Here is a 22,209-nt window from a genome sequence, read left to right as displayed (position 1 = left end):
ACTAATCTGTTGATCTCTGGACTATTAGCACAAGCCTTGTATCCTCTCTGTTGTCCAGCTGCCCTGGTAACATCTGAGTGCCTCACATCACTCAGCTGTCAGGAGTCAGGCAATCTGTAGTACTGTACAGCAACCATAATTTGCCTGAGAATTTGCACAGTATTTTTTGGTTGCTTGCTGCTTAAAGTGTTTTTTTGTTTGTTTGTGTTTTTTTTTTTGTTGTTGTTGTTGTTGTTGTTTTGTTTTGTTTTTAAATAAAACTATTTTTGCATTCTTTCAAGTAATTGTATTTGAGCCAAATTAGGTTCAGGTGCCTGTGTAAGTATGCAGAACCTCCTGTTTCTTTGTCTCTTTATTGGTAGGATGTTAGCAGGCTCCTTAGAATTTGTATGTCTCATCTAAGGAGATACCGTATGTTCTTACCATTATCTGTAAAGTTTGTTTTTTCTCCTTTTCAATATAAAGTTGTTAATTTAAAGTTTTTATTTTATTTTATTTATTTATTATGAATCATTAAATAGCAATACGAGTTTTTGATTGTTATTTTAAGGAAAGAAAAATGGGTCAGGAACAAAGGAGTGGCTCAAAAATAGTGAGAGTGTATTTGCAATATACAGAAGAAACCACAGAAAGAAAAGCTCAGGAGAATACCCCCAAATTATTTAAAAATGGTAAGAACTGGAGAGGAGGCACCTAGTATTTTCTTTAGTATAAGTTTGTGTGTTTGATGACTTGTACAAAAATAGCATTTTATTTATTTTGGAACTCTGCTTTTATCCTTTCTTACATTTATTTCATAAATGTTTGCATATTTATTTTCATATTTACTATGTGAAAACTGTCTGGTTTTTGGAATGCTTTCGTATTTTTTGTCAGCCATTTTCTCTTCCATCATTTCTTCAAATACCTATGTACCTGGGCTGAAGCTGTTTTTTAGGGATTATTCTTGTATATAGTGCTTTAGCATAATTTCCAGTTTCAAGTTTAGTGTTTTTTTCTCCATTGATGGGAGCATGAGGACTGGAAAAATGTCTGGGAGGATGATGGACTTCATGAGTATTTCAACATAGAAGCTTCTTATGTGATTTGGTTGAGTGATGCTTGAAGCTTTTAAGAGTGTTGCTGTGGCTACAGAATTTCTTTCACTTTTGATGACTATATGTTGTTCCTTGGAATATTTTTCTTCCCCCAGCTACGTGTTCTTCTCTTTATGTTGGTCTGTTCTCCGTTTGTTGGCCTTGGATCGCTTTATTTTTTTGCTAAAAGTGTAACTTTAGGTAATGTGCCTTTCAGATAGTTTTCATAGCATAGCTGCATTGCTTTCAGATTAGGTTCTCATGACAGCACAAGTGATTCAGTTTAGATTGAGCATGGAAATTTTTTGCTTGATTGTATATTTAAGTTCTGTATCTGAATCTGTGGGGAAAAGTAACCTGAAATAGCATAGGATAAAAACACTATTCAAGTGAAAATCTTTTAAAATCAGAAAATATTGAATTTGGTTTTGCTGTGTAATACGCATGCTGTGTAATGAATGGTTTGGAGAAGAACAATATCCAGATAAATTCACCATAATAATTGATCGGGTTTTCATTTTCTGAATGACGCTAATTCACAGAATTAACCCAGAAGATTTTAATCTTGGATCGAGAAATGGAAATAGCTTTTTCTTTTAACTTTCTGAAAAAAAAAGTCACATACCTTTGCTTTGAGGTTATCGGTGAGCGAAGTGAATATCATTTGATGTTAAACAGAATCTTCTGTAGTGTTTATGTCTGTAATTCGAATATGATTAAAACAGTTCCACGCTTGGACAAGTCTGTCCTCTAGCAGGTGGAAGTTCCTGGATTTCACTGAAATACTTTTCAAAGGAAAAGTAAAAGAATGGTTAATTTTTGCTCTATTTTAGAAAGTGTTCATATTTGTTATTGAAATTCTACATAAATCTGGAAGTGGTCAAGTGATCTGTATTTTTTTTTCCATGTTTCAGAAATGAAGCATGAGATGAGACCAGAGAAGTGAGTTTTGTTTACACTGTTGGGGGGGGGGGGGGTAATTAGTTATAGCTAATCCAGTGGTGTACATCAAACAAGACCAGACACCCTCTTGCCCCAGACAGTCACAAGCTAAGTTTATAGTTTAGTAGTGGGCTTGTGTCCCACCAATGTGCTCTCAAAGTTTGTTTGTGGCAAACAGTGTTTCCCTTGAATGGAAGCAGAGAAACTAGTAAACGGAAAATTAACTTGCAACAGAAGATTTGAATGAAATGACACTGTGGTATGATGTGCTAAGGTTCTTGGGTCAGAGCTTTACTTGGGGTATGGGAAGGAGAACATATATAGCTAGACATAAAGGTGCTAAATGTACGACTAGTATTTAAATATAAAACTCATTGGATTTAATCATCACTTATCAGGTTTGCTGGTCTGTGCATGAAAATACAGCAGGACTCATAGAACCACCTACCCATCAGGAAACTGTACGAGTAGCAAAGAACATGGCTTTAATTTTCATGTCTGGATTTCTAGATGTGTAAAAGGTGGCAGTAAATTTCTTAGACTTCTACTGAATTTGTTTTATTTTATTTTGGGGGTGGCACAAGAGAAGAAAACAAGAAAAAACTTGTATTACATACATCTTATTTTGACATTTCTCTTATGAAGTGTGCTTTCCCTGTCCTGTGCCCTTATTATCTGGTGCTTCCATCTGGCAGTTGTATACTATAAACTCATGTGATTTATATGGTGGGTTCTTGAGATTGCATAATGAAGTTTGAGTGATAAATCAGTGTAATGAGAACTCCATGTAAAAACAAACAATAACCTTGGTGATGCTACCTGGTCAACAATTCAAGTATGAATAGTGTTAAAAGAGCAGCAGTAGTTCAAGATTTTTATCTAGTTACTAAACAATCCAGCAATGTCTATTGAAGGGTAGAAGGGGGGAAAAAAAAGTTACTCTTGGCCAGGAGTCAGGGATAAGGTATGTTTTTCTCTGGATTAATACTAACTCCTATTTCAGATAGTAGAGAGTGATTAAATTCAGGGTGGTTATATTTTTGTGAAGCAATTTTTTAGTCTCTGAAAGCAATAGGCTTATTTAGCCAAGAAATTGCAATGTGTATCGTTTGCCAAAAATACCAATAAAAGAAATTCAGCATGCAAGTACAAACCACTATGTAATGTTAGTGTAATTAGTTTATAATGTTCATGACTCACTCTGGGATCATTCACAAGTGCTCCATAAACATTAAAGATGACCTATGACTAGACCAATTTATCTTGTGCTGCCTGAAAACTTCCCTGCAGTGTAGGAAATGGGAATTGGATCCCATTTAGCTCTTGCTTATCCACCTCTTGCAATTTGCAGTAGAGTAAGAAACATGAAGGTGATGTTTTCAGCACCCTCTTATTAAATTCCCTGGTCTGTTTTCCCCTCATATACAGATATAGCCCTGTATAAAGATAAGGTATCATTCATTTTCCTTTTAACAAGAATGCAAGAGGAGAAAACCAAGTCCATATAGATGGTACAGGGACTGTTATTACTCATGGAAAAAAGGGTGGTTATAGCTCTCCTATATTGGAGAAAGGGCTCAGAGGTATCTGATGCTTTTTTTTTTTTTTTTTTTTTTTTGGTTGGTTGGTTGTCTTTTTGTTTCTTGAGATGAATTTACTACAGAAGTAAGACATTACATTCTTAAATACACTGGGTTTTGGGAACAAGAGAGGTTGATTTCCTTTTTTTTTAATTTTTTTATTTTTTTATTTTTTTTTCACAAGAATGTTGGGGGGCAGGGGAGGAGAAGCATGATTTTGGAAAACTCCAAAAGATCAATACATTTTTTCAGAAGAAATGAGATATTCCAAAAACTAATTCTGCTAAAACTGCATTTACTCTGCATGTTTTCAGACAGATGTAAGAATAATCTCATTTGAATCTTCCAGTATCCTGTGGATATAATGTTGTTCTAGGGTTATTACTGTGCCAAGCTACCTTCTTAAAGCAGATCGGTTGACTCTGAAATAAGCTTAGTTCCAAATTTTTGCCATGCTTACCAAATTATTCTGTTTAATAACATCAGGATGTCTTTATAAGTCTAGTCTTGTGCTGGTTGTGTACTTGGTCTTTAGATGCTCATAAATGAAAACTTTTATACCCTTGTGGTGCTACTCTTTTGGAACAAAAGTTCAGTTTGTAGTTCAAATTTCAGTGATTCTACAATGCTGACTTAAAACCTGAAATTTGCCTTCTTCTGTTGACCTAGAGAAAAAAAATCTCACTAGGGAGAGGTGGTAAGGCATGGTTATTTTGGCCTCAATAATTCTAAAACTACATCATTTTAATTTTCTTGTTGTAATAGTTTTATAAGATTCTCTCTCCTTCATCTGCTAGTTCTTATTCTAGCCCTCTTAAATATAGCTATTTCGATTGTTCTCTGCTGGTTTTGGAGAGTTTGAAAGAAATAATCCTGAAGCTGCCTGATCCTAATGGCCCTTTTATAAATATGGACATATGAACGAACAACAACAAAAAAATTAAATGCAATGGAATTTCAGAAATCCAACAATTATTTTACCTGTCCCCTGTGTGATTTTCTCTTGTTACTGTTTTTCATAAATATTGCAGTTTAGACTAAGTTTTTGGCCTAAATTACATAGCAGCAATGGGTATGTTGCCCTTGGTTCACTACTCAGTTGGCCTGATTAATCATGAAGAAATCATCAATAGGTATTGCAGGCTGTTCTATCTTTATAGAAGGGTGTTGAAAGGTACTTGAAGCAGTGTGGTTAAAAGGGAGTTGATGTGCTTCATTGCCTGAGAAGTGGGTTAGAATTACAGAGGCTGTACAGTGGAAAGTGTGTGTGTATATGTAGCAAGGCAAAGACACTTGTAATATTTCAGGGAGAACAAAATACTTTTGAGAAGGGAGAGGATAGAGTCCATAATTGTAACCAGGTCAACATCCAATGGAGTAGCATGTTATTTTGTGATTAATATTAGGTTGCAATTTTATGTTGGCTCCCGGACAGTTGTTAAGATAGACCGAAACTGAAGGTGGGTTTTTGGTGCACCAGATAAATGGGAAGGAAAACTTTATGTGGGAATTGCCCATTAAACACAGAGAGAGAAGGAAAATGCTTTAATTGAAAGGAGAGGATTTTGGATGTCTTTCCAAGCTGTTGCTTATTTTGAAGTCTGCTAGCACATGAGAAGCTCCATTCTGAACTAATCATTGGTATACCTGCAGTCCCTCATTATTAAAAGAACCCCTTAAGCATCAACAGCTTCTAAACAGAATATCCTCTTTTGATTTGCCTCCGTGACATCAGACGTTTTTCAGCTGAAATATTTTGGCTCCAGGTAAAAAACAGGCTTCTAAGGAGAAGAGCTGGTTTCCATGCAAATATCTGACATAATAAAAATAATAAAAAGAACTACAAAAACTTCTCATAGGAAATTTTGAGAATGTCAGAACTTTTACTGAGGATCTTTAGGCAGATTTCAAAAAAGATTCATATCCTTGATTAATATATAGGCATGTACTTGCAGCCAATGCTACAGAGATGTTTATGTTTGCACTTGCAATGCTTCATTATTTACTGTGCGTATTTAGCATTTTAAAGAACTCTTCAAACACTATTGTCCTACAAATCTTACAGCTCATACCTTAAAGTTCAGCATTTGTCAATAAAAATGACACTCGTGGTTATAACAAGGCCTGTAAACTTGTTCTATTTGTTTCGGCTCTTTTAATTAGTGGATTACTAATACAGCCAAGCACTAAGTCCTGGTCTTCGTTATTACCTTCTGTAACATCTTTCTCTTTACCCTACTTTCTTCCTACCCGCATCCTTTAGGGGAAATGAAAATGGAATAAGTGGTGCATATCCTTTTATGAAATTGGACCTCTAAGTAACCAGCATTAATTTATTACAGGGGACAGAAGCATAACTAATGCTAAAGCAAATGTGCTTCTGGAAGACATTTACCCACTTAGCAGTTATCCAAGTTGTGTTTTGGTGATCAACGTGGCTCTATCTTCTCTGTAAACATCCTGTGAGCACAGAAAGATTGAAAGCTGTCACAACTAACACCAGTGAGGATTTAAAAATATCTGCCTTTTTTTTTTTTTTTTTTTTTTTTTTTTTTTTTAAGGAAGTACAGGTATCACAGCACTGAATACTTAATCTTTTAAGTTTATATTTGGAGAGGTATGTCTAAACCAGAAAATAGCATTGTTGTCTGTCATGTCCACCCTTCACTCAATCTTTCTGGTTATGGGAAAAATAACTTTAAGACAATAAAAATTAAGATTGGGGGAAAGCAAATATTTCATTCAGTAGAAACAGCATAGAATTTTTCTTGGGCAGAAGAGCTGATAAAGTTTAACTGCTTCAGACTTTTCCCAAGTCTAAGTGGGGGACTGTTTTCTCTGCACATCATCCTGCTCTGTAACCCAGCTTTAAGGAATGTAGTGCATTCCTTTGGGCCCTATATTTTAAGCTGCATGCAGAAATCTATATGCCTTCCTCAGGCAGGAAGATACCTTTATGTACTTGACTACACTGAAGTCTATACATTTAGGGGAGTGGGATATTTCAATGTAAGAGCAGACAGGGTAGCACAGGAACACAGATCAGATCATTTTTTTTTCCACTCACTTAACCTTTGGTGTTTAAAGAAATTGCAGTCTCCAGAAAAAAAAATGAAATCCCTTCTTTCTGCTCCTCAGAGTAATTATATGTATGCCCTTTCTTTATTTTTTTGGTGTTGTTTCTTCCTGACTTTTAACCCCAATTATTTTGGAAGAAAAGCACAGGTCCTTTGCTGTGACTTCCATCTTAAGGCATAGGCTCCTAATAACTGCTCTCCACATCTGGTCATCAAATCTGCCACTTCAGCAGGAGGTTACAAGTGTCTTAAGATATTATTAGCTTGCATCTCTCCACTACTGTGCTACAGATAAACTGTTGTGACACTGTATAATGAATATTTGCTCAAGATGCCAGTATTCAGTTAATGCTCCCATTTAGCATACCATATATCTGAGGACTGTTTGGTCACTTATTTTCTTATTTTACTGTATTTCAATTCATGTTTTCTTAACTAAAGATGGGCAGAGAGGGGGCACAAAAACAAACAAACAACAACTACTAATAGGTGCAGTTGCTATTAGCTGTACAGATCTTGCTCTTACACTTACATCACTGGAATCCAACCTATTCTAGAAGAAAAAGGTACATTTATATCCATGTGTTATACATGTGAAACTGAAAGGACCATGGTGTGCAAGAACAGTAAAATACCCCAAAGCAGACCCATCTAACACTGGGATAGCTGCTTTCCAATGCTGCATTTTAATTAATTTGTCTGTACATCCAGCTTCCTGTCGCATTCACTGTTCTTTTGGTCAAGGCTTACTGCAACACATCTCAGCTGAGGTAAATGGACATGGATAGCATTTTACATGAGGAATTGACCACACTTTCTTTCCTTTATTTCTGAACAAGGGAGGGCTTGGAGGCTAAGTCCTACCAGCTGTTTGCAGGCTAGTTTTGAATCTGGTCCTCCTCCTACCTCTTGCCGGTATAACAGAACTAAATAAATACTATCTGATATAAATAAAGAATGAAATAAAGAGTATCTGATGGGTTAAAACACTACTGTGATGGGTGCTGTCAGCTGAAGCTCACTGAAAATGCCGTAGGCTTTTCTTTTGTAATCTGAAGAGAGACTGGGACTTTTAAGAGTGATTATTCCTGGAACCCAGCAGATGTCCACTCCTGTTAATGCTGTCTGAGGTAAAAACAGCCACTGTAATGTGCCCACTGGGTCTCCTGCTTGAAAGTGCTGCATTACCACCAAGAAGGGAGACTTCTTTAGCGTCATCCACCTAAATGGAGCACGGGAAGGGGGAGACATTAATCTAATTTAGGTTAGTTAACTAAGTGGAGTAAAAACCTTGGGCAAACTTGCCTCTTCTGCCCTGTGGATTTGTGAGGGTGGAAAAAATATCATCTTGTTAATCATTTTAGCAGTGACCTGTATGCATGCTGGGTCTGTCATACAACCCCCAGCCGTGCTAACCAGCAGGAAGGATGCAGAGAAATGCTTGGATGGGCTCTCCTTGCTCCTCATGTGTCAAAGCACAGCTTGGTTCTTTCCCAAGTTCCCATTGCTATGTACAGGGACACTGATATTTGAATAACAGAGGTTGCAAAAAATATATAGAGGTCAGTTAAACACTGCTCCTAGAAGCTTCCACATTAGAAAATGAAACTGGAGGAGGTGTCCTGTGCAGGACTGGACAAAGAGGATATCTTCAGCTGCTTTATCAGTGAGCTCTCTCAGATTTGCTTAGAGAGATCTTGACCCAGGTCAGTATTTGTGTCATAATAGGAGTCATTTTTAGAGGCTCAGATTTCTTAGGCCAGTTTAATAAGTTCATCTTAAGGAAAGTAAGGTACAACTCTACCTCCGAATTTTGGGTGTAGATACCCTTGAGGAGGGAAGATCAAGAGTTCCTGTAAATAGGAAGCGTATGATTAGAGATCAAGAGAGTGATGAGGTGCTAAGTTGGCAAAAGTTATTACTACTCACTACATAAAAATCTTCAAAATTTGATATACCCAGGCTTTATAGTTACCAGTAATACTTAACCTTCCTGAGCTTTAAGACAAAATAAAATAAAATAAGAGAATCTCTTGAATTGGTTAGATTAAAATCTAAGTGGTGTTTTTCATAGGTTCAGCAGTGTTCCTTGGTTTCATGCCCTCTTACTTTCAGTATTAAAACTTACCTTCAGTACATCTGTTCTATTTCCCGTGTATGAACACAAAAAAAAAAATCTAGTTCATCCTACTTCTCCACAGAAGTTTTCAAACATAAATTTCAAAACCTTCATTTTGTAGCTTATAGTCAGCCTAATAATATAAACAATTTAACTCAAATGCCAACTAAATAGTAACTTTGCCTTGTCCTTTCATTGTATGTTTCCAACACTTAAAATTTGTTTACTATGATGTTTCCAAACAAGTCTTCTTATTCTTTTCTGATGACATCTGAATTATTGAAAGATTGCATCTTGACTGCAGAACTCACAGAATGCCTGAAAGAACCTAAATCTATTCCAGACTGTATAAATAATTCATGCTCGATTCTTCTCTCAGCTGTGGGGATGCTGCTGCTTATTTACAGCACAGCACACTTCAAGAAAAAAGTCTTATCTTATTAACATCTCTGCTATTAAATAAAGTTGGTCATAGACTACTATTGTAGCTACTCAAATACATGTACTCTGATGAGTTGTAATTATATGAATTTGCTCCTTTTATAGTTCTTCACTTATGAACTTAATTTAACAAATTTGTGGGTTTTATCATGTTATTTTCTAAATAAAGCATATTCCAAACAAGAGATGATGATATTTTCCAGTGTTCTGTGTGGGACCTGCTCTTTACCCTTTTCAGGACCAGAGACTAGAGAACAATATGAGAGAGAACAGATTAAACTTCTCCAGGTTTTGTTTTTCTGTCTGTTTTCTTCAGAACTGACCAGCAAGTCCAGCCTGTCATAGCCAGTACACTGTAAAAACTGTTCTCACTGATTACCTTCCATGAAGTGTTCTGATACTGCTGATAATAAATAGCTTACTGCATTCATTTTAATAAAAATTGTTCAGATAGTCTCCAACTATTGTGGTTGATGCAATTGAAGAAATAAATATTCCTTAGATTCTCCTTTAATATTCACTTACCTGTGCTTTATTTTCTACCCTATTGGAAGAGGTGGACTTGTGAGAAAAAGTTATATGCAAGCACCTAAGTTCTGGGTCTGGATTTAATGTTCAGATCAAGCAAGACTAAGTGCAAGTGTAAACCCACTACTGTTAATTGTTGCATTCAACAAAGACTTCAGATTTTTTTTCACGCTAACTGTGATATATTTGATATATCAGAGCACTGGTACTGGAAAGCAAACTGCTTGTGCTGCTTATTAATAGTGATAACAGTTTTCACCTACATAACTTCTTAATTTCATTTTACTAAGACTTCTCTCCTCTGCATTGGACAAAGCAAAAATTGGTTCCTCTTGTAGCTCTAAACTCAGATGAATCATACCAATTAAGAGAATAAACCACTACGAGTGTAGGAATGTCTTGCTCAGAACAAATGTAGTAACTGGTAACTGTTCCAGAGAAAATGAATCAATTTGATACTGGAAATTATAGAATAACCTGCTTAAGGATGTACTTGCTTTTTGTCCCTTGCAGGTAATGTTCCCTTTCAAGAAGGTTTCTATTATGATTAGTGTTTATATCGTAACTCTCAGCTGTAGATGTTCTCACTATACATTAAAAAAATCTCTAACCCTTTTCTGAGTGTCACTGCTTTTCGGGAACTTATCTTAGTTTGTATCCAGTAATAGTGTCTTACAGGTTAACCAAGGTCTGCAGAGAAGTTCTTTGAACATTTTGTATTCACTCTTCAGTAGCACTGAGTGGATGTTTCCAATAGTTACCTCAGGCCAATTCATGTTTCTGTTTTTGCTGTTTACAGATAACTTAGGCTGAAGATGCATGTTGTTAGAACCTTTGGTCTTCAATCCCTCCTTTTTTCCCCTCTTCTTTTCCCCCTTTTCCCCTTCTTCCTCCAGTTTATACCTTAAGGTATAAACCTTAAAGAACCTCATTGGTGTTTTTTTCCTGCTGACAAAATAAAATAAAATTATTGATTATAAAAATTAACTTAATTAATACAAAACAAAGACATGAGCCAGCTCCCTCAGCACTCATTTGCTGTTTATGTGCTTGTAGAATCCTTTCATAGAATGGTTTGGGTTGGAAAGAACCTTAAAGATCATGTAACTCCAGCCCCCTGCCATGGGCAGGGATACGACCCACTAGATGAGGTTGCCCAGGGCCTTGTCCAACATGGTCTTGAACGCCTCCAGGGATGGGGCATCCACAGCTTCTCTGGGCAACCTGCTCTCAGAGCCTGACCATCCTCTGAGAGAAGAATTTCCTCCCATCCTCTAATTTAAATCTCCCCTCTTTTAGTTTAAAGCCATTCCCCCTTGTCCTGTCTTTATTTGACTGAGGAAAATGTTGTTCTCCATCTTTTTTTATAAGTCCCCTTTAAGTATTGAAAAGCTGCAACAAGGTCACCCCAGAGACAAGGTCACCCCGGAGCCTTCTCTGCTCCAGGCTGAACATCCACAGCTGTTTCAGCCTTTCTTTATAGGAGAGAATTTTTGTTGTCCTTTGAATCTCTTGCCAGGTGTCGTGGTTTAACCCGGCCGGCAGCTAAACACCACGCAGCCGTTCGCTCACCCTCCCCCCTCCCTCTCTGGGACGGGGGAGAGAAATGGAAAGTGAAGCCCGTGAGTTGAGATAAAGACAGTTTAATAAGACAGGAAAATAATAATAACAAAAATAATAATAACAATAATAATAATAATAATACAATGGTGATAATAGGAAAGTAATAATAATATGTACAAACACGTGATGCACAATGCAATTGCTCACCACTCGCTGACCGATGCCCAGCCTAACCCCGAGCAGTCCGGCCCCCTCCCCCCAGCTAGCCACCCCTATATATTGTTTAGCATGACCCCATACGGTATGGAATACCCCTTTGGCTAGTTTGGGTCACCTGTCCTGGGTCTGTCCCCTCCCAGCTCTTACTGCACCCCCAGCCTGCCTGTTGGCAGGACAGAGCAAAAGGCTGAGATGTCCTTGGCTTAGTATAAGCACTGCTCTGCAACAATTAAAGCATCGGGGTGTTATCAGCACTCTTCTCATCCTAAGCCAAAACACAGCATTCCATCAGCTACTAGGAAGAAAATTAATTCTAACTGAAACCAGGACACCAGGTTTAGTATTGGCTCTCCTAACTCTGTCCCTACGCTATATTTCTCCTGGAGTGTAATTGCCATTTAACAGTGTAAAATTAAATGGTGATATGAAAACTACACGGGGGAACTAAAACGTGTATTTAAGAATAATTCTTGAATGTTGACACTCTATTGTTTTATTTACTTTCACAAGTAGAAGACATTTCCCACCTGTGGGGTGGAATTTTATTTGACTAAAATTTACAATTAGCTATATGAAATCAGAGTTTACTGTATGTTTTACAGTGGAGCTCTTCCTGATTTACCATGGTATAACTGCAAGGTTCCTTCCTAATCCATGCTGTTAATGCTCATTATTATTCTCAAAGTTTAATGACAACACAGGTACTCTCTCTTAACAATGATGGAAAGAACATTGAACAAAGTTCATAAGACAGCAACATTTACCTTGGAAGTATTGAAAGGTGATGGGGCGGTGGGAATGGTGGTGGGTGGGGAAACAGTAAAACCCATTATGCAACAGCGTAAGGTTTTTTTAAGGTACTTTGAAGACAAAGTACAAGTTCAGAGCAGTGCAGATGCTATTTTCATACCTACAGTTTGTTAGGTGCAAAAGATATGTGTTAAAAAGTGAATCCCAGATTTGATCTTAAGGCCGTTTTCAAGCAAAACTCTCAACACCTTTTCAAAATAGCTTTGAAATTCATGCCATCTCAGTGACACTGTGAAAGTAGCAGAGTTCTGATGTATCTCAATGATTGAGTGCTTTTTCTTCAGCAGTGATATTCTTTTGAAAGGAATAGCAAAGAGAAGCTGTAGTAATTCAATTCAGATGCAAATATGTCTGGATTTCTACCGAACTAGATTTACCACTGCTCTTTGTCTGCTTTATAATCTGTACCTGTGCACAGTATGGAGAGGAGAGGTGAGGTGGGGGTGAAAGCCTTTGCTCTATTTTAGTGAAAATCCCTGATCACAAAAGAAGCAAGTCAGTGTAGAATTGATCTCAGTTTTGGTTGTTTTTGTTAAAGCTGTCTCTGCTTTCTTTACAGGTCTACCTTTTTTGTTTTGCTAATGCAAAGCAATGAAGTCTTGGTTTTGTTCTTTTGAATATTACATTTTAAGAGGTACATATTACTTTGTTCTCTTCTGGCATTAATATTTCATGAATTACTAAAAAAAAAAATAGTCTGGTTTGATAAGAATTGCATCATCTAAATTTGAACTATCTGAGGAGATATCAAAACAGTCAGTCTTAATACTTTGTTCTTGATGTTTTTTAGTTTGTTCTTTAGTTAAGGGAGAAAAATAATTGTTTTCTCAGTTCATCTGGATTAAGAAAAAGGGGTATCTTTCTAGTAGATTTGTTTTTATTCTTTCCCTTGAAACTTAGTTTGTTTTTGTATACATATTTGAATCCTTACCAATTAAAATTGCTATCACTGTTCAGTGTTACAATAAATTTAGTACCATTGTATATGTTTTATTATATTGTTATTCCAAAAATAATCTCCATGCACTTCCCTCTTTCTAACTGCGGGAGAGGGGGGGGGAAAAAAAGGTATCCCTGACCTCAAATTCATGTTTCAGCAGTTTTTCTTTCAGTGATCCCATTCCATTTGTGATGTGAATCTTCCTTTTCTTCTGGAAGAGTGTTCTGACCATCATGGCATCTGTTATACAGATATATTTTTCATTTTTTGAAAAGGAAGGAAACTTCCCCCTCTATTCACCTGGATGTAGTTCAGATCTGTTTTCTATTTTGGAAGTCCATGGAGGGGAGTCTTGAGGATATTTCTATTAATTTTGTTCAGCTTTCTTCTCTGGTCAAGGCAGAAGGGACAACAAAATTTTTCTTCTTCTGAAGCCCTTATTCCTTGGCTTGTCCTTATAAATTCACTTCAAACACTGACTGAAATATCAGCAAGGGCTTCTCTATGTAACTTTTGCTAATAATTCTTAATATTTTTCACTATAAATATATCTCATACTGTCACCTTTCTCCCCACCCAGGTTATATTTTACTAACTTCTTATGCATTTGTGGAATATAGGATTTCTGCTTGATCACATCTCAAGCTTTCAAAAGTAATAGGAAAAAGAATTATAGCATTTAATTTTTGTTGGCTGAAATTAACACTTCAAGTTTGGAAACTGTAAATCATAGTGAAGATATTTTACCACAGAATGAGAAATAGTTCTTATCAAGTTAATAACTATATTACACTTCAAGAGCACTTAAGTGGCTTATTTTTATGCCTGTCACATTAGATTTCACTTACTCCACACTGGGTACAATGCAAATAATGGTGTTTAAATACCATTTAAATGCTGTATATGAGCAGCAGGCTTAATTAGAAGTTAGAGAGGGGATGCACCCTACTCTAACCTACTCTAGGCAACCCTGGTGTGAGAAGATGGTTCGACTAGCTGATCTCCAGAGACCACCATCATTCTGTGCTTAGGTCTGGGGAAAGGTAAGAAGACGTAGTGACCTGATTCCACAGGCTTGCTCTTCAACAGAAGCCATATAGATCTTATGTCCAAGCCTCTCTGAAGGCCTTTTCTTACATCTAAGAACTAATGAAGAATGAATGAGATCTTGGCACTGCCTCTTGTCCTACTTACTAGCCAGATTGGCTTGAGGTAGAATAGAGTGAAGAGTAAATTACTGAGGGTCCTTTTGAGAACAAATATGCTCTCAGTAAAAGAAATCAAGAGGGAAGATCTGTAACTGAAATGTCTTGCTGGGCTATAGTGACTCCTACTATTAACAGCTCTTGGGTAATAGTAGAACTAGCTAACATACTATCTGTATCCCAAAACTGTGCCTAGAGTGATACCGTTGCCTACAGCATGCCTGGTATTGTCCCAACTTGCATTTTTGTGTCAGCAAGAAAGATCCCACTGATATGGAAATGGGTCCATAGCCCTTTAGGGACTAAAAGGAACAGGCTGTCCAACCAATTCCATTTCAGAGGTTGATATGTCTTCATACGCAGATAAACTGTATAGCATCTTTTACATGTCTTCAAATGGCACAACTCTTATTTTGTACTGTTATTTCAAAGGTTCTGTTAAAATTAAAAATCTAAATCTCTTTTGATCACCTTCACAAAGTGCTATGGGAGAAATAAATGCCTATGTGATCAAGCTGATGTACTGTACATATAGTTTATATGTTTTTTAAACTTTGAGGATTTATCTTAATCCTCAAGTTGTTTTTTTTTTTTTTTTTTTTTTTTTCTTGTTTGTTTGTTTTGTTTTAAGAATCTTGTATATGGTAAGGAAGAGGTGTGCAGATCCTGCTTTTCATTTAATTGTCACTGCTACAGAATTACTTCCTGAGGGGGAAAGGTGTGTTCATTTTGTACAGGAAAAAAAAAAAAAAAAAAAAAGAAATTGCAGGATTATTTTTTTGTTGGCTCTTGGGAAACCAAAATTCCTGGAAGAGTCATACTTCTTTTTGACCTTACAAAACCCTTTTTGCAGGTAAGGTCTATGTATCCGATATTTATTTGTCCAAACCCACTCAGTCTGATACTTCCCTTACGTTGCCTTATTATGTTCAAATGAATTAATTTTCCATTTGTGCTCTCCCTGTTCATCTTCCTCTCTCCTATTTTCCCTATATGAATCTAGAAATGAATGGGAATTATCACAGAGAAAGACATTTGGGATTCAGTATCATATTACTAATCCTAAATACTATTATGGTTTGAGATAGAAGTGATTGCCTGTATGAATTGCTCTTTAGTCAGATAACATGTAATAATTTGACTATATCAGAACTGAAGTTTCTATTTTGTTGAGAGAATTGAAAATCCCTGAAAATATTTATACATAATTTTGTACTTGTAGAGTAAATCTGATCTTACTTCACTTCTGGAAACATTCAGCTTTGTATTAAGATGTGTTACCAATTTATATAGAATGATTTACAACATAAAGAACAGCTGCTCTTATGGACTCTTGCTATTTTCACTTTAAGGTATTACACCAAATGTATGTAGAAGTAGAGGTATTTTTACTTATACTGTTATTTGTTCTAAACTGTTCTTAAGGGGCTTGACTGATCTGGGCTCTTCCTTGTTTTAGTGTGGACTTGTACTTGTTTAATCAGAAATGATCTTGAAATCTGTTGTAGTATGTCAGAATTCCAATTAAGTTTGGTCAGGTAAGTCTTTGTGTTTGTTTTTGTTCATCTTCAGTAGCTAGCTTTTCAGGCTAGACTCTGTGATAGCAATGAGAGCTCAGTAGTAAAGGAAGGTGTCTGTTGCACAGATTCTCAGTGTTTTTACTTGATCAGATATGATGATGCCTATTAAGCATATAGCCATCTCCCTATTTAATTTAATTTCTTCTGAGACCACTTTGCCCCAAACTTATGGGCATTCCAAGTTAATAAAAGTCTTGTAGAAAAATAAGTTGTTGCAGGGGAGAGAGGTATTTTCTTGGTTAAATCTTATCTGCCACAGATCTCATGTGCTATGCTGGACGAACCCCTTATGTCAGTGTACAGGGCAAAAAAAAAAAAAAGTATCTACTTTCCTTTCTTGTGTTGGGCCATATTATAGAGATCTTTTAAAGCTTTTGCACATAAGTGTGCTAAAATAGACAGACATGCTTTTCCTCCTGAATTTCTGACATCCTATTACCCTGTTTTTTGTTTGTTTGTTTTTCCAAATATAAAATATAGATAATACAGCTTCAATTCTTTTGAATATTATCATTCTGACAGTAATAAGGAGTCAATACTACCCAAGTAATAAGAAAGTGAATCGTATTGGATGATTAGAAGACCTAGATAGTGTTCTTAAAATAAGGTATAAAGTCAGTACTGGAGATTTAAAAAAAAAAAACAAACACAAAAACAAAACAAAAAAAAAAACTACTGACCCAAGGAGATTTCTTCTGGAGAAAAATAATTAGTGAACATACAGGATCAATACAGAAACATGTTGTGTGCATGCTTTGAGATGTCAGCATGTCTTGATGCCCAAGAGCTTCACTATTTAGAATTATTTAATTTGATGTCTGTAATTTACCCTCCATGTTACATTATTTTGACAAGTTTCCACTTCTCTTGCTGTGATAAGAAAAAAGATTAATAATAAAAAAGTCAATATCAGGTTGTTCTTGTCAATTGTCACAGTGTGTACAAGATGTTCCAGAGAAAGAAATGCATCTTATTCACACCAATTTGGAGGGGCAATACTGTAAGAATGCATTGGGGAATAGACAATCCCTTTAATCTCTGAGATCTCACATACTACTGCCTCAAACAGTTTCTAGTTGCTATCTTCATAGAGTTGAACTTGTTTGACTCTCTCAAAATTGAAAGACTGAAAGTCACAAAAAGGAACAAAGTAGATATCGGTACTAATCAGTATTCAGAGGAGGGAAATGGACTCTGAAAAGGAGAAAGAAAATCAACCTAAAGCCATATTGTTGATGAGGGGCCACCTTGATTCTCTGACAAGTACAAAGGAATCTTTGTGTCATGTGAAATCTCTTCAGAGTAATACTTCTGAAGTAGTGAATTTAAGAAGAACCAGGGGACGCCAGTCTAGAGATCACACTGAAAATGAATTATTCATTTCCCTGCTTGTTAAAATCTTATTATCAATCATAGGTACATGATTTTCAGCACTACTTGATTGGTTTGGTGAACTGCAGGAGAGCAACCCCTCTAATTCCTGTTTTTAACTGGGATGATGTGGTGTGTGTGTTAGTAGTTTTGTTGGTTTTTTTTCTGAATCCAGTCCTTGAGAAGAAGAGATGAAAAGAAAACAAAAGCATATTACAGCATTTCTAAATTTTATTTGAAGATGAGTAGTAAATTTTATAAAAGCACTACTTTGCCCCTGTCCAGCTGATGTGCCGCAAACCTGTACCTTTATCTGTTGAAGTTGACAGTGAGTCGCGGGATGAGCTGGGAGGAAAAAAGAACAACTTGAAACATGTGAGCTGGCACCCTCTTTGATTGTCATGTTATAAAAGACTTTGAGGATCAAGTTTAGGCTTTATTAGATCTGAAATTGGTCTCCCTGTCCTGAATGTCTCATTCCCTTGAGGTTACAAATACTGTTTCTGAAACTTGCAACAATGAAGGAATGAACTGGGAGGTGCTCTCTCTAAAAACTGAAAAGTCTTCATTTTACTAAGAAATGGTGGAGCTCTTGTCTATTCTTGGGAAATAGTATTTTATTCCACAAAATGGATGCAAAACCTGACTATTTCCTTGATTTTATTATTTTAGATAAAAGCTCAGTTCCTGTTTTAAATCCTGCAGATTAACACACTAGAACTTGTTAAGTAATTAAAAGTTTTTATTTGAAAATATTTTTTATCAAAAAATTAGTCAAAAGAACCATCATAAGCAATTAATCTAGACTTGCATGGTATTTCATATCTAATGTCATTAAAATAATTGTACCTCTCACCTCCTATTCCAAAAAGCCTTTGTATTCCTTCATCTGGGTCTCATCTAAAGTCTGTGGAAGCCAGACTGTTTCTTTATTAAATTCAATGTATTACTTTTCAATTCAACATGATCACTCCTTGCTGTACATGAAAACATGGCTTATATACAGTTCTTGCTAATTACTGACCTTGACCACTTATGCTATGTCTTATTTGGCAAATGTCACCTTTAAAGTTTCAAGTCTGAGACTCCTCCCATCACATGCACACAGTTTTTCTTGGTGGCATTTTTTTCCATTCTGGGGGGAGGAGGGTGTTTACCTTGTATGTCTAGTGTATTTGTATTCAGTTTGACATTCTTACATGTAGATCTAAGGAGCAGTGTTTTGGTGTTTGGTTGGTTGGTTTTCTGTTGTTTTTCTTTGTTAGTCTCATTTTGCTGGGAAGGTTCAATATATTTTGTGTATCTGCACTTACACTGCAGAGCCCTTTCTTACTTAATTCCAGATGATTTCTACAGCTTCTGGGTTGAAGAGCTGATTGATTTTGCAAGAATGCTTAGCTCATCTGATTTATCAAATCTATTACAAAATCCAATTCTAGCTTTTAGCATAACAAAGTATATTTACAATTAAAGATTTCTATACTAAGATCAGACTTTGCATTAAATCTTAGTTGATTTACAATACCACCACTCACCCTTCCTGTGTAATGATGTCTTCCATCTCAATATTCTCAATATATTCATGATGTTGTGTATTTGCATAGCAACTGATGAATTTATATGTTAGAATTAGTCCTACATCAATGTTTCCATATAATGCCAGAAGATGATGCAGAGCACCCAAGACTCATCTGAATGACAGTGGGGAAGGTCATGCTCTGACATCTTCTATTTTAGTCTAGAGTGTGGCCCACAAGAAACCAGAAACCATTGTATAAGATAAGTTTTGTCTGTTCATTTCTGTATTGCTTACATGAGTTTGTGTTACAAGTTAATAGATATATTTCCCATGACAAGTTATTCCTTGGTACTTGATTACATTGATTTTCTTCATGTTATTTCTGTTTAGTTTACATTTTAGGCCTTCTATAGGCTTTCAAGAAAGGTTGTGTTCAAGTATCAAGGTTCTAATGTTTTTAAAAAGAACAAAAATCCACCTTCGTATAATCAACAAAATTGAGTGGTTTATCAATTGAAGTTCTTAATCAATAGAAGAGGAATTTGTAACCTTGAGGATTCATTAAGCCAGCTCAACTGAAATACAAACAAAAAAGGAATTACAAAACCATTCTCAACAAGCCAAGAAAAAGAATGCATCAGACTTCTATTTTTAGACCATGGAATAGATGTTTGAGAAATCTAAGATTTAAGCAATGCTGCTTTTTTTTGTTGTTTGTTTGTTTGTTTTGCCAGTAGGTATCCTTAGAAAGTTTAACTAAGATAAGGCTTAACCTCATTGCTTGTGTATTTCTTCTGTGAGATTATGATTTTTTTATTATTTTTTTTTTCCTGGAAAACTTCAATTCCAGTGCATGACTCTATTCCCACTCGATTTGGCATCTGCAGTTTTGTAATGAATGTAGCTTTTGATTCCATATATTTTACATATGTTTATTTCAATAAATAACAATTTCACATGGCTTATTGTGTTTGGAATGGGATTTGCTGTTTTCAAGATGAGATTGGTAGATTGATAATATTTTTTGGGATAAAATTAAGGAAGTGTAGTGAAATTAGTGTCTAGAAGAACCAAACTCACATTTGATTAGTGCCAAATTATTTGTACCACCTTGAAAACCTTCACATTGCCAAGGTTTAAGAAACAATTGTTTTCTTTAGAAGAAATGCAGTCTATTTGGTTTGGAAGAGATATACTCCAAGTATGGCAACCTCCGTCACTGTGTTTGGAAGATACAGTTCTAGATCTAAAGTACCTTGCTTTAAAAACACACAAACAAAAACAAACACAAAAACAACAACAAAAAAATTAAAATTATATAATATAGAAGAAGATGTGGAAGATGGAGTAGGACTGGTATGGAAAGGAATAGGAAGGTATGAAAAGAATGTGAAGTTTAAATGCATTTGAACTTTGAAATATTTAGCGTGATCATTCACTGACTGGTTTTCAGCAGTGCTTGTCCACAAGCTACATCAGCTATAGGAGGCACAGTCACAGTAGCAGGGTGTCTTCTACGATATAGATAATATATTACAGGAGGCTTTGCATATGAATAATGCAAAAGGTTTGAGTGGCTCAATGAGGGGAAAAAAGGCAATCCAAATGGATTCTTCCACTGACAGGTTTTAGGGGTCATTTCTAAAGATTTCACCCTAACAAATCAGTTGCATTTAAAAGCCTAATAAAACTTAAAGCTGTGTTACTAGGCTGTGTCTCTTCTTGGTACAATGGTTTATTTTAAAGCATTTAAACTGTGCCTGTCAAGTAAATTACATACCCAAGAAATACAACTGACAAGTACATTGGATGGAATATAGTCTGAGCTGCTTTGAATTTTAAGCACTCTAATATGCAATACATGAGAAACTTTATAATGAAAAACATCCAATTCCTTTTTGTGAAATGTTTGCATTACTTGGAACTCTGCTTCCAACTTATCCTCTTACTCTGAAATCATTTGAGGGGAGATGTTGACCACTCTTCATATTTTCTTTGTATCTCTGCATTCTTGCATGGCTTGTCAGTCTTCATATTGATATTATATATATATAATAGGCAATATACAGAGGCTATATATATGTGTGTATATATATATATATGTATATTTGTATATTTGTTTTGTCTGGGGGGAGTGTGTGTGCATCCCAGACAGAAAACTGTAATCTCACAGATAAATTAATGGAACATATTTATTATGTTAAGAGATCATACATAGAGACACTATATTTAGGTATTAAAGCACAATGGATTTGAACTTGTTACTTGTTTTTCAGACTATACATAAAGAAACTAATCTACTTTAGTACAGTGTGCGGTATTATTCACAAAACATGGTATTTTGCCTCTTCAGAAATTGCCAACAAGCTCAGCTGTTTCTTCATAGTAGTCATCTAATCACTTCAGAATTTTTTAAAGATTATTTAGGAGTACTGGAGTATCATAGATAAATATTTGGTGTACCATATTAATTTCAGTATCAGTCTTGCTGTGAAGTGGGGAACTGGAATGTGCAATGGGACAAACTGTTCCTATAACTGGTGGTAAAGGTGCAGGAAGATAACAAATGGCAAGGGGTTCGCTTCACCTTTTAGATTGGTGTCATACCTGGGACTCTCTTTGGTATAATTGCACGCTGTTTTGAATGCAGAGAGATCAGAGTGATCTCTCTGTAACAGAGGGCCAGAATTCATGATGATAAAGGTATAATGGTATTCTGAACTGTTGTTTCTGCGGTCTGACTGTAAACTGCTATGCTAAACGCATGAGTTACAAAACATGTAACTTGCAAAGTTTAAAGTCTGTAAGAAAATATGAATTCTTTTAGCTATTTAAAAGCTACAGAGCTATTGGTACTAGAACAGCTTGAATGCATGTGGTAAAGACACAGCCAACTGAAGAAGCAGTAAGAGCAGCGACTTGAGCTTAAGCCAAAATGAGTATAAACAAATCCGATAGGTTTTATGTAACATCCCAAGCCTGTTTCTACTCTTTTTCTACAACATATACATTGTTCCTTTTCAACCGTAAGAATTAACAATACTAAATTTATGATATGTGCAATGGCCTATTTATGTTGAGTTTAAGCCTATTCTGAAAAGGCCCAAGGGCAGGTTGGACTAACTTGCAAATTTTATCCTCTGTGGCTAGAGTGAATATCACCAACAGTATTTGATAATGTTATAAAATACAAAAGCCAGATTTTATTTTGTCTGAGAATGCATTAAGAGATATCTGAA

The 22,209-nt window shown here is 35.8% G+C and overlaps 1 long non-coding RNA gene across 2 annotated transcripts in view; it reads left to right on the top strand.

Annotated features, from left to right (window-relative positions):
• Positions 1–399: 399 nt before the first annotated feature.
• The window catches only part of LOC110354104 (uncharacterized), a 58,030-nt gene continuing 36,220 nt past the window's right edge, over positions 400–22,209 (top strand). For both annotated transcript variants that reach the window (XR_002405607.4, XR_002405605.4), the window contains exon 1: positions 400–671. This is a non-coding gene — a long non-coding RNA (uncharacterized lncRNA). The remainder of the gene's footprint in view (positions 672–22,209) is intronic.

Source organism: Anas platyrhynchos, chromosome 4, assembly GCF_047663525.1.
Source record: "Anas platyrhynchos isolate ZD024472 breed Pekin duck chromosome 4, IASCAAS_PekinDuck_T2T, whole genome shotgun sequence".
In the NCBI taxonomy this organism is placed as follows: domain Eukaryota; kingdom Metazoa; phylum Chordata; class Aves; order Anseriformes; family Anatidae; genus Anas; species Anas platyrhynchos.
This window is presented reverse-complemented; position numbering and strand designations above follow the sequence as displayed.